This window comes from Argiope bruennichi, chromosome 5, assembly GCF_947563725.1.
Source record: "Argiope bruennichi chromosome 5, qqArgBrue1.1, whole genome shotgun sequence".
In the NCBI taxonomy this organism is placed as follows: domain Eukaryota; kingdom Metazoa; phylum Arthropoda; class Arachnida; order Araneae; family Araneidae; genus Argiope; species Argiope bruennichi.
In genome coordinates, this window is record NC_079155.1 from 103,052,052 (window position 1) to 103,064,496 (window position 12,445).

At 27.1% G+C, this 12,445-nt stretch overlaps 1 protein-coding gene across 2 annotated transcripts in view; it reads left to right on the forward strand.

The window, feature by feature from the left end:
- LOC129968693 (uncharacterized) overlaps positions 1-12,445 on the forward strand; it is a 62,881-nt gene that overhangs the window by 11,141 nt on the left and 39,295 nt on the right. Inside the window, exon 1 of one of the 2 annotated variants that reach the window (XM_056082852.1) lies at positions 7,665-7,846. The exons of the other annotated variant lie outside the window; for it this stretch is intronic. The gene's annotated coding sequence lies outside the window, so the exon portion shown is untranslated. Of the gene's footprint in view, positions 1-7,664; positions 7,847-12,445 lie in introns of those variants that run through there. 2 annotated transcript variants of the gene reach the window in all.

Consider the following 12,445-nt stretch of genomic DNA (forward strand, 5'->3'; position numbering starts at 1 on the left):
AATAGAATTAATTTGTATGGTTTTCTTTGAACTTAAGTTGGATAAATAGTAAATCAAAAGTGGTGCGCCAATTTCGTTTACATAATTTCACTTTGCCAATTTTGGCGTAATCAAATGAGTATGAATTGACTCCCTTGATTCTAAAAATATTTTCAGCCAAAAAGATATTTCAAATTTATTTATAGCTAAAAAACCGCCCTTGACTGACTTGTAAGGAGTATTGGCCTTCTTGGCTGTTGACTATTAATATGTAAAGTATTTATTTAAATTTAAAACTATTAATATTTAATTATAATTTTAAGTTTAATGCCATAAATCTACTATAAATTTTTATCCGTTCAAATTAAAAAGTGTGTAGATTAAGAAGTGAAATTCCCATTTCTAAGTTAACGTCAAAAGAATCATGTTATCTTTGTTTGCAATTCATTCAAATATCCGATTAAAAGGTTTGATGAAACGATGAAATTAGTTTGAATTTCATCGAAAAAATAAAATTATTGTTCCAAAATATGTATCAAATTAAATTTTTAAAAAATTATTTAAATTTTAAGTTTTGGGTTTTAAGATAATGAACGAATTATGAGTTTTTAAGATATTAGTAGTTGGAATAAATTGATGTTTTGTGAGATAATGCATATTTCTGGAATATATAGCTTTAAAAAGTCAAAAAATTTAATTTATTATTGATAAATATTTTAATGAACTTTTGGGCTTTGAAAAGATGATAAAGATATTTTTCTTTCTTGAAGAGTATATGTTTCAAATTTCACCCAGGCTATACGAGAACTGTTGTTTCTTTTAATAGAAGACATACTAGCTAATAGTCTTCTTTATTTATGGTATTTGTTTATATTTTTATAGCCACTGTATGCAAAATTTAAGAAGTTTTTTTCATATAATTTTCTTCCAAATCTACTTCAAGTACTTTTAAACAATTCCCAATCCTCTTGCACTTCTTAAGATATACAACTAAATTAAAAACATAAATTTGGATGAAAATTCGCATTTTTGAAAAAAAAAATTTGCTATTTTAAAAGAACAGGTACGTTTTTGTTTCCAGTGATATCTTTATTTTGTTTCTATGTCAATTAAAAGTCAAGTTATTGACAAACTATTGACATGTAAGTGAAGCTTATTTATAAGCATTTAAAAACTTTAAATGCTTTTTCTGAAGAACGAGTTTTTTCATAATTCTACCGAACGAGTATCGTCATGTTTCAAAAAGATAATCAAGCTACCTTAATGAAATTTATAATAAGTTCTCGTTATGTTATGCAAACTATAATGAACTATGTATTTGATGTTGAATGCTCTAAAAGGGGATTTATAATTGTTTAATGTAAATATTATTGAAAAAATTCCAAAATTCATTGATAATTTCATACATTACACACAAAAATATTATTTTTGAATATAATTCTTAGATAATTGTTAGTTACAATTTCAAGATTTGCTGTACATGTAATATTACAAAAAAAAATGTTTTTAAAAAATATCTGAAACTTTCCTTGTTTTTGCAAATAAATGATAAAATTTACCTCAAAATATGCTTTTTCGTCAAAAGCTACATATATATTTAAATAGTTTCACCTTTATTCATCATTTTATTCTTACATTAATAAAAAAAAAACTAATATAAATATTGATTTTTTTTAACAATCGTCTCCGAACCTAGTCGGATACTTTAATAAAATGAGAGATTTTTTTGTTGTAATCTATAATCTCAGAATTAGTAAACTCTTTTTACAAAATAGAATTAAAAATATGCAAATTACATCAAAATCTATTCATATTTAAGAAAATTTGAAAATTTTCATAAAAATTAAATGTTGCTCAGTCATGTAAACTTTCTGTGAAAATTAATTTCAAACCATTCCAATTATATATTTATTTGGCATTTTGTTACTAACAAACCATTTAACCATTCCCAAAAATACCTCTTTTGGAAAGAAAAAAAAACATTTTATTTAAAACTCCGAAATCTAACAAACGATAGATGCAAACATATGTGCGTTAATTATTTTCGTTTATAAATATCGTTTGTGTACTTGCTGTTGCCAAGTGAAGCAATCTCTAAAATTAATTTACTCCAACGTGCGAGCACTGAATAAATATGAGGCTTTTGGCCAGCACATTTCTTTTCAGACGGCGTTCAAAGAACTCTGATTTCAAAAGAACACGCGTGGTGAATATTATTCTACTTATTTAAGAATTCTTACTTTTCGTGAGTATTGTCCCTGAAAAATGGACGATAAATAACTTAAAGTACATTTGACTCCGTCATGTTGTAGTATATATAAAATAGAATTGAATGGATTTAAAAGGTGTTAGAAAATTTATGTTCTGTCTTTCCGACAGAAGGATTGTTTTAGTAATTACTTGCCAAATAATAGAACAATATATATAATATGAATACGCTATAAAACTAAATGTATATTTGTAATACAAATCTACAGTTTCGATCAATCTTTATGAGTTTTGGCACGCGTAATCTTACAAATCAGATAAAAGTCATTATCAATTTTTGAAATTCCAAAAGTTAATTAAAAATTAAACCAGTTTTGGGTGTTTTTCAGTTATGTCTTTAGAAGATGGTTTTAACGCTCGTTTAATGATATCGATTTCATTTACTTACAATTTTTTTACTTTTAATATTTTTAAAATGTAAGCTGATTTTTTATTAAGAAATTTAAATTAGCATCATTACGTCCTCGAATTATTCAATCGAGTAGTTCGGGCCATGTTGAAATTAAGATAAAATGAGGATTTAAATCCGGAGTATGAGTTCTAATTTGCGATTTTATTTCATATTACATAGATTTCTTTAAATTTTCCGGAGACTGACTCCCACAAATTAAAAATTTTCAGACTTATCCAATAACAAGGAAAAATTTTAAATGATGCATTGCACATTAATAAATCAATAGCTTGGGAAACCAAACAAATATGTCACCAAAAGCGCTAGTGTATCAGTAATTTTATAGACATTTATTAAATGTATCTTAAGAAAAAAAAATCCTTTTAATCATGTACTATGAACAATATTTTTAAGAATTATTTCACTACAAACTTTGCTACATAATGCAAATACAAATTATATTTCATTTTAAAACCAAATTTACTGGTAACTAAATATTCTTTACAACTGTATCTTTGAAAAAAAAAAGTCTCAAGTACTCAACAGAATAATTTTTCGATGAAAATATAGCTGCCTCCAAGAAAATTATATAACAATTCTTTTTTTTTTCACATTAAGCAATCTAAATTGTATAATTTATCTTACTTAACCTGAAATAAGAAGAAACGATTAACTAACACCTGTCAATCTGAACTCAAAAACAAACCTAAACGGAATGGAAAAACCACCGGATTTGAGAATCACGGAAATAAGAGACTTTATTAAAAAATGAAAAATGTATTCGATTTTTATGATTTTTATTTTTTAAATCACGGCAGATACTGCTTTGCGTTTATTAAATAAAAGTTCGAATGCAGACCTTGAAAATGTATTTACATCAAAAAGGCCAAGCCATTGCAAAACTAATACATTTCGCAATGGCTGGTAATGAGTATTACTGACCCTTTTTAAGCTCAAGGTGAAGATGCGTCGTTATTCCACGTTTACGGCAAAAGCTGTTATAATAATAATGTTAATCCTCTTTTATAGCTTGTTTTATTTTGACAGTTTCCCGTTTTGCGAAAAGTGGATAAACAGCTAACCTGTTTCGAATGATGTAAATATCACAATTTTTACATTCTAAAAGAAAATAGAGTAATCATTAAAAAAATTCGAACTCGAGATTTTGACGATTCGCAAGTTTTAGATCTCCCTGTATTGGAAAAATATATTTTGGAATTACATCTATCTGTCTGTGAATGTAATTCAAAAACTCTTTGAGCTAGATGAATGAATTTCGTATATGTAAACGCATTATGTGTAGATTTCTATCAAATTTGAACGAAATACATTTATAGAGATTCTGTTACCCGGTTGTTGGAGTACAAGTTAATGCAATAATTACAAGAGCTTTATAGATAAAATTTGGTACAGAGATTTAATATTCAAAGTGTACTATGTACTAACTCCTCCCATCAGATTGGAATCCAAATCCTTCAAGAGATTGACCATCTGTCTGTCTCTGTTTTCACAAGTAGGTAAACACGATAATTCAAGAACAAAAAGATTGTTTCAATCGTTCAAGACACGTGACAATTATGTGACAACTTTTTGTTTCAATCGTTCAAGAAAAAAAAAATGCATCCAAAGTACGCATTCGGTTTTCTGGTAGTTTTGTATTAACAGCATTCCAGCAATTAATCACCAAAATCAAATCGTGAGATAGCGCTCTATTGTTGATTCGTAGAATACTATTGGTGAATATGCGAGAAAGTTTGGGGGAGATCCCTCTCGCAAGTTTCTTAAGATACAAAATAAACTCTTAATATATAATGCACCATTTTATATATTTCTCATTAAATATATCCTTTATATTTATTTATATGCTCTTTTATCACTATCTCAATTCATCCATAACTATTATAGTAATAAAATACTCTGTTTATATTTATACGACATAAAGATCACAAATGTCAACTATGTCATTTCCTGTGTTGAAGAAAATTCTGTCATTTCCGAAGAGTATGTGAGTTGCAATACCAACATCGCATGGCTTCGAAATTATTCATTTTTGACGAATTGATAGAAATAAAATTATCTGATGTTCATTTCGGCGAGTTTGACGAAGAATCAGAAGTTGTTTGGTGAATTAAAGAAGATATTTTTTTATCTGGTATAGCTTTTGAGAATAATTTAAAACAAATTTGAAGAATTTATTCGATTTTCTTTTAAAGATGCAATGGTACTACTGAAAAACTTCGAATTTACCTTATTTGTCATAACACAAATGAAAGACATTCAATAAGCTTTATCCGATTCAACATTCCATCCCAGACACTCTTTAACCCTTTCTAGGGCCGTGGGAAGTATGCTTCTCACCAAATTTATCAATCTTTGTATGAAATTATGTAGGTTAGCATATGCTCTGACAATTTTTTTTAGAAAGACAGAAACTTAGATGCTTCAGTTCTTTATCTTACACAAAATGATGTGTCTTGATTTGTTACTTAATTATTAATTAACCTAATTAATTAATTAATCAAATTAAATTTATCTAATAAGCTAAATGAATCCCTTTTCTTATTCTAATTTCAAGCCTAAAAATGTTTTAACATAATACCACTAGAAAAAAAAATGGCCCTTTAAAGGGTTAAACAATCTATACATCAGACGACACTTCAAGATTTTTTTGTGTAAGCCCTATTTGCATGCACATAAATCATGAAAAGGAAGAAATTAATATTTTATATTCAAGATAAGCAATGAAGGAATATAAATTCTCCCTCTTTCGATAAATCTTAATTTTTAAATTCAGTTATGGTTTTCAATAGTTAATATATATGTATCATCTTTAAATGCTTTAACATTATTATTATAAAATAGGTTTCCATTATTAAAATTATTTATCGAAATTTCGATTATTCATTTTAAGTTTATGCGCGATTTTACATCAGTCCCTCGAGAAACATATAAACGATTCTTTAATGTCTTTTTTTAAAGATAAAGTGGATGAAAGTATCAAGCAGTAAAATGACGGTGAAAAAAAAATATCTAAAAATATTATAAACGACGAGGCAAAGAGCGGATTTTATGCTTCTTTTGGGGTTACAATATTATAATAAAATATTTCGCATCTTATTTTTCCATTCTCAAAAAGGTATTCGCATTCATTTGTACTTGAATATACAAGCTTCCTATGAATGGATTTCGCTCAAATTTGATAGAATTTTATAAATTTGATGTAATGAAGACATGCCAAATTTCCTCCATCTAGTTCAATAATTTTTTTAGTGTTATAGATAAATAAAAGTCATTTCATTTTTGAATTACCATGTTTATATATATGCTAATATATAGATCGACGGTTGGTCAAGATTTGAAATATTTGATTGAAAATTTGATACAGATTTCCACTTTAGAGGCTGAAAATTTTTATGCATTATTTTTTGCCCAGCTCTTTGCATTTGTAGTAATCACATTCGTTTACATTTGAACAGGCTGGCATCCAACTTACCTGCGAATGGATTTCGTTCGAATTTTCATAGAATTCAATAAATTAGGTTAAAGAAAATATTTTTAATTTCATTCATCTAATCTCAAATCATTTTTATACAGTTTTAGATAGATAGAAAGGTAGTCAGATTTCTAGAAGCATATTTATTTGATCACTAAAAGTTTTGAATTGTAGCAATTTGTCAAAATCTCGAAGTGCAATTTCTGACGGCTGTAATGATTTCTCTTTGTATAATGTATGTACTAGAAAATAAAAATTTTAAATAAGCATTTAAATGTCCCCTTTTTTCTAAAGCCGTAAAACATAAAATAAGTATAGCCAATGGTAAAAATTAGAAGCATTCCTATGTAGAAATCTGCAAGTACGGAAATCACTCTTAATACATCGCAAAACTTATTTTTGTATGGATCACAGATTGAGTTTTATAAAGCCAGTTGAATTCCGTTTCAATTAACGAATTCTATAACACCAAACATCGATAAAAACTTCTTTACATTCATTTCTTCCCAAATATTTTACCGCTGTTGTGGTGCGGAAGTTTGGAGAGGGGGTGCCAACTCGGATGTTATCCTCGTCATCTGACTACTATTCAAAATTAGAGGTCCGCTCCAAAATAGTCCTAGTGTTGCTTTGAAAAGGGACTTTAATGTAACTAAACTAAAAAAAACTAAATATTTTATATAATTTTCTATTAAGTATTATTTAACATTGCAAATAATACACAGCTTATTATTACATGCATGATTATTTAAACCACTGATTATAGTTCTTTACAAATAAGGTAGATTCCTATAAGACTATCTTTTGCAATGGTTCTTAGGAAAATGTCTTCAGTTCTTCACTGATCATGGTCCCTAGAACCCCTCCCCCCTCCCTTCATTTGAATGTTATATATATATATATTATGCGTATAATGCTTTTCTCGTGTTATTTTTTGAATAGAATGATCAGAGTAATTTTGTTAGAATTTTAACAGTTTTGGAATATGTTGTGAGAAATGTTGAAATCTCAGATGATTTTGTAAATGGGCCCTCTAGCTGAAAGGGGGTGGAAATGGTGGGGATGGAAATATTCATCTCGCTATAACTTCCTTAATATTGAAGACAGAAAAATAAATAAATAAAATTAGCCGAATTAGCGCCTCATTAAGACAAACAACTCTTGTTTTTTAAAGTTTTTCGCTAACTATAATATTTTACAAATTAGGGACTCAAAAAATGATTTTCAAGCCCTAATTTTGCCTGAAGTAAGATTCATAAAATATTAACCTAGATGAAAAGGAATCTACTTTTGCTTTTCATTTTGCCGGAAGGAATTTTTATTTTTAAATACAAACGAGCAAAGTGGTAGAAATCAATTCCTTTTTACTTATTTATTTACGGGCGCAATGAAAAATTCGTAAGATTCCCATTGCCTACTTAAAGGAAGTCTTCTACTCATCAGAATGAAATCAGCTGTTCCGAGAAATGGAATTTCCAGAAAACAAGCGTTCTCGTGCCTCCTGTGTGTCGTGAACGGAAACCAGCCGAATTCGAGGACGATAGAAAAGTGCTCGAGCGAAGTTCACCTATCAGGAAAGTTGATAAGAAAAGTGTGAGAGGTGGTTGCATTTGCGAAAGCAATATGCCGATGTGTCGCGTGCAAACGAACCGAACTCGGTGCAACTAAACGTTGGATTTATTTCAGGATTTTGTATATATATTTCGGATGAAGCAGTAAGTAAATTAACCTTCTTATTGATGCTGTAACTCTTACCTGAAAAACGTATTATTTACTTTATTTCATTGCACTCGGAAGAGTAATTCTATGCATAATTATTCAACTAATACAAGGGCTTGTTTATTGTTTTGAAAAATAAATATATATAAATGTTTTTTAAGTTGAATTTCGATGAAAAATTTATTGATATCTTTTCACCATTCTTTAAGCGTTTTTAATAATCAAAATTGAAAAATAAATAAATAAAACGTCAAAATGATGCGTGAGTGAGAGGCAACATCCGAGTGGAAATGGTTAAATTATTTTTAAAATGTATTAAACATTTGAGTGCGCATTTAGTTGATTATTTATATATATTTAGAGCACATTTAAGTTTGTAGCTTACGTAAAAGCAGTAGATTTTCTTCTTCTCAAATCCAGGACATATTCTCTTACATGATATTCAGATTTTAATAATATTAGTATCACAAAAGATTTGCAACAAATCAATTCAAATAAATGCATGACATTTATAAGTGTCAAATTTACCCATAAATGAGTGTGTGATTTTTTTTATGTGTGATTCAAATTATATCATTTCAATATACCATCATACAAAAAAAATCACATTTTATAAAATGTCTATTGCACATTTTTTCAATAATCTTAGTCCATGATTCCATTATTTGATCTATTAAGATATGTCATTACGTTCTAGGTGGATGTTTTGAAAAATGTTGTATAATACTTTTATATATTTGTAATAATTTATTCATATTAAATTTTTAAATGTTTACATAAAATATATTTAAAAGATGTTTATATAAACATACGAGCTAAATGTTTTAATATTTGAACTATTTATCGTTGGTTAAAACGATGCATAAATTTACTACCTTGTAGTTCAGAAAGTTATCCAGCGATTATTTAAAATCTTGCAGATAATTTAAGAAATGTATTAATTGGCTCCTGAACTAAGATATAAGTTGAATTTCTATCCAATCTCTAAATAATGAGGTTCGTCTAATAAATAATACGAAATATTCCATTTACTTCATATAATGAAGCACTTAAACTGATGCAAAAACTTTTAAAATTAACAGACTATTTTCTCAGTAGTTCAGAAATTACTAAACATAATGAGAAATTATTATATCAAATATGAATTAAAAAAAATATGCATTGCATTTTATGAAATTTTTCGTAATTAGATTTTATCAAATTTAGAATCTGAGAAAATACCATTTAAAGATGTAAATATATCAATAAAACATGCGTAAATATAAAAAACTAAAATATAATTTCCCATAGAAGGAAAGTATAAATGAAATTCAAACGATTTTTTAAATAAAACTGTTCAGAAATTAAGAATATTAATTTTTTAAAAAATCGATGCTTTAATCAAAATTCGTTTTTTAACGTAATCATCGGTGTTAACTGCCCACTACTGAAAATAAAAGTCTTTAAAAAAATAAGTTCTATTAATTTATTTCAATTAAAAACTAAATTCATTATATTTGTAAATGTGTCTTTTAATTAATAATGACTAATTTTAAAATATTTTATTTATATATTTTTTTTAATATTTAACGTTTTTCTGAAAATCCAAAAAAAACTAATTAGATGCTTATAATTCTTCGAAAACTAAAAATATGTAATCTAATTTTTCCAGAAAAAATTAATGTACGATTTTTTATATTTTTGAAGGTACTTCGTGCCTCTTTCTCATATAGAAATATATATATATAACAAATTATAAAATAGAATTATATAATAATGATAATTAATTGTTATTATTATTAAATTAGAAATATCCAAATAAAATTTATTTGTAATCGTCAATAATTCGAACCCAAGATTTTGTTGAATCTCCACGTTTCAGATCTTAAAAATAATATCTCAGAAAAAAAAAGTTACTTTATAAAAGATTTATTTTTACTTTTAAATTAGTACCATTAAATTTGTAGAAATCAATATTGTTTATTAAAATTTCGTTATAGGTCTTTTCACATCAATGCCTTGAAAGGCGCTAAAACAGCACCTTACTATATTAGGATCATTTTCAAGAAAATGTAGAGTAAAATGTCACTGCTTATATTTTCCTCGACTGTCTATCATACAGTCGAAGGAAAAGGCGGAAATCAGCCTATTTTTCGACCCATTTTTGAAACAACTACTTCCCATTTAACAATACAGTCCAATGATTGATATGAAGGCCTAATTACCCTTGATATGACAAAAATGTCTAGTTTACTATGAAGTGAAAAAGAACTCGTATTTTAAATTCTAAGCAGACTATGAGTTGCTGAATGAAAAATCGGAGAATAGGAAGAGCCTTTTTAGCTTGCTTTGCGAAATGTGACGAAAAGAAAAGCATGACATCTTTCCGGAGAAAAATGAATTGCCTCGCATGCCGTGTCTTTTTTCAGAAGCAATTATTTTTTGTTGTTGTTGTTGTTCTGCGAACATTCTTTGCAAAAATTTTTCCGAGAAATAATGTTCTAAAAATAGATCTTTGGGAACATTTAGCTTCCTCCCCCAGAATGCTATCGAATGGCATGCATTGTTGGATTCTCGACGGATTTATTTTGAAACTTGAAAACAAATTTATAAAAAAAAGAACAGTTTCTACACAACATCAGAATATTGAATGCATCAACAGGATTTATCATTTGCTGCAATATTTTACATTCTTTCATTAACTTCTTCCGTATTTGCAAAAATGGAATTTGAAATAGATTTTTAATTCGCTTTAAGATGCTTTTAAGGTTCTAAAATTGTGTTCTCGTATATATATATATAGGATTTTAATCTTTTGCACTCGGGAAAAGTAATTCGATGTAAAATTATTCATCTAATACAAGGACTTGTTTATTGTTTCGAAAAGTAAATATATATATATATATAATTGCTTCAAGTTGAATTTCCACGAGAAGTTAATTTACATCTTTTTACCTTTCTATAGGTACTTTTAACGATCAAAATTGAAAAATAAATAAAAAAAACTTTAAAATGATGTATTGAATGAAAAAAAAATTCTCCAAATTGCAAATCCATACAACGAATTATGCAGACTAAAAATTGGAAACCAAATATATGTAAAGCATTCTTTAAAGAAACAGGCATGGAGTTCTTAAGCAATTTCTATTCTTCATGATATTTAGAAAGTAGATCAATTTTTATATATTATGAAGATTTCTTTGTTATAGTCATGTAGTCATGACAAGTGCAGAACAAAAATATCTTTGTAATATTCATGACAAGTGCAGAACCGAAATATCTTTGTAATATTCATGACAAGTGCAGAACCGAAATATCTTTTTTTAATATTCATGACAAGTGCAGAACCGAAATATCTTTTTTTAATATTCATGACAAGTGCAGAACCGAAATATCTTTTTAAATATTCATGACAAGTGCAGAACCGAAATATCTTTTTAAATATTCATGACAAGTGCAGAACCGAAATATCTTTTTAAATATTCATGACAAGTGCAGAACCAAAATATCTTTTTAAATATTCATGACAAGTGCAGAACCGAAATATCTTTGTCATATTCATGACAAGTGCAGAACCGAATTTTTTTTATTAGTCATGAAAGTAGGAAAAAGAGACCGTGAAAAAGTGTTTTAAACTTCCATAGTTTCAGAAAAAAAATTGTCGACACAGAATTTTGGCTCTTTTGGAAAATTATAGCGCAACTTAGAAGCTAAATTAAAGTCGTTAACTGAATGCTTGAAATTTATTATTTGAACGTATATTAATTATAAATTTTTATATATTTATAGATAAATCAAAGCACTATTGTATATCAAAAACAATTTTTTTATTGAATAATGCATGCTTGAAGTGCTAAAATAGTATGATAAGAGAATAAATCCATTATGAATAAGAAAAGAAAATTTTTAAACATAGATTAAATATTAAAATTTACAATGAATTACAATAAATTTACAATTGGCTTAGAATACTTGTATCAGCGTAAATTCGGGTGTCAAAATCGTCAAGGTACAAAAATATGAAGACGGAAATATAAAGCCCACCTTTAAATATATTTTTGTTCTTTCAAGAATGGAACATTCATATAACCAAAAAATGAAATATTTCAGATACGAAACATTCTCAATGATATTTTTCCCATTCACTCTATAGCTCTAAAGATTATTGTAGTAAATTGTTTCTTTTTTCTGTATCTCACTTTATTTTGAAAGTTATTTTTACAGTTTTATTATAGTGATGCCCTAAAAGAAAATTAATATCGAATTCCAATTTCCACGAGATTTCCTCGAATTTAGAATTATTTTAATTCTGAAAGATTCCATTCTTATGAATTAAGCCTTCACTGATTTGGGAGGAAATTTAATGTGAAATGAAAAAGGCAGGATAAATATTCTAATATGTCGATTTGAAAGTTAGCAGATTTTTACATTTTTCAATAATAATAAAACTTGAATGAAACGGAAAAATCTTTATTTAAATTTAAAATATTTTCTGCAAATAGGAGAATGGAAAGCATTAATGCATTTATTATTTATTCACTTTACTCGAGGGGTATGCAAGATATTCTGTCATATTTGTTTACAAACGAAATAAAAGGACAAGGCAGGTGGTGTCT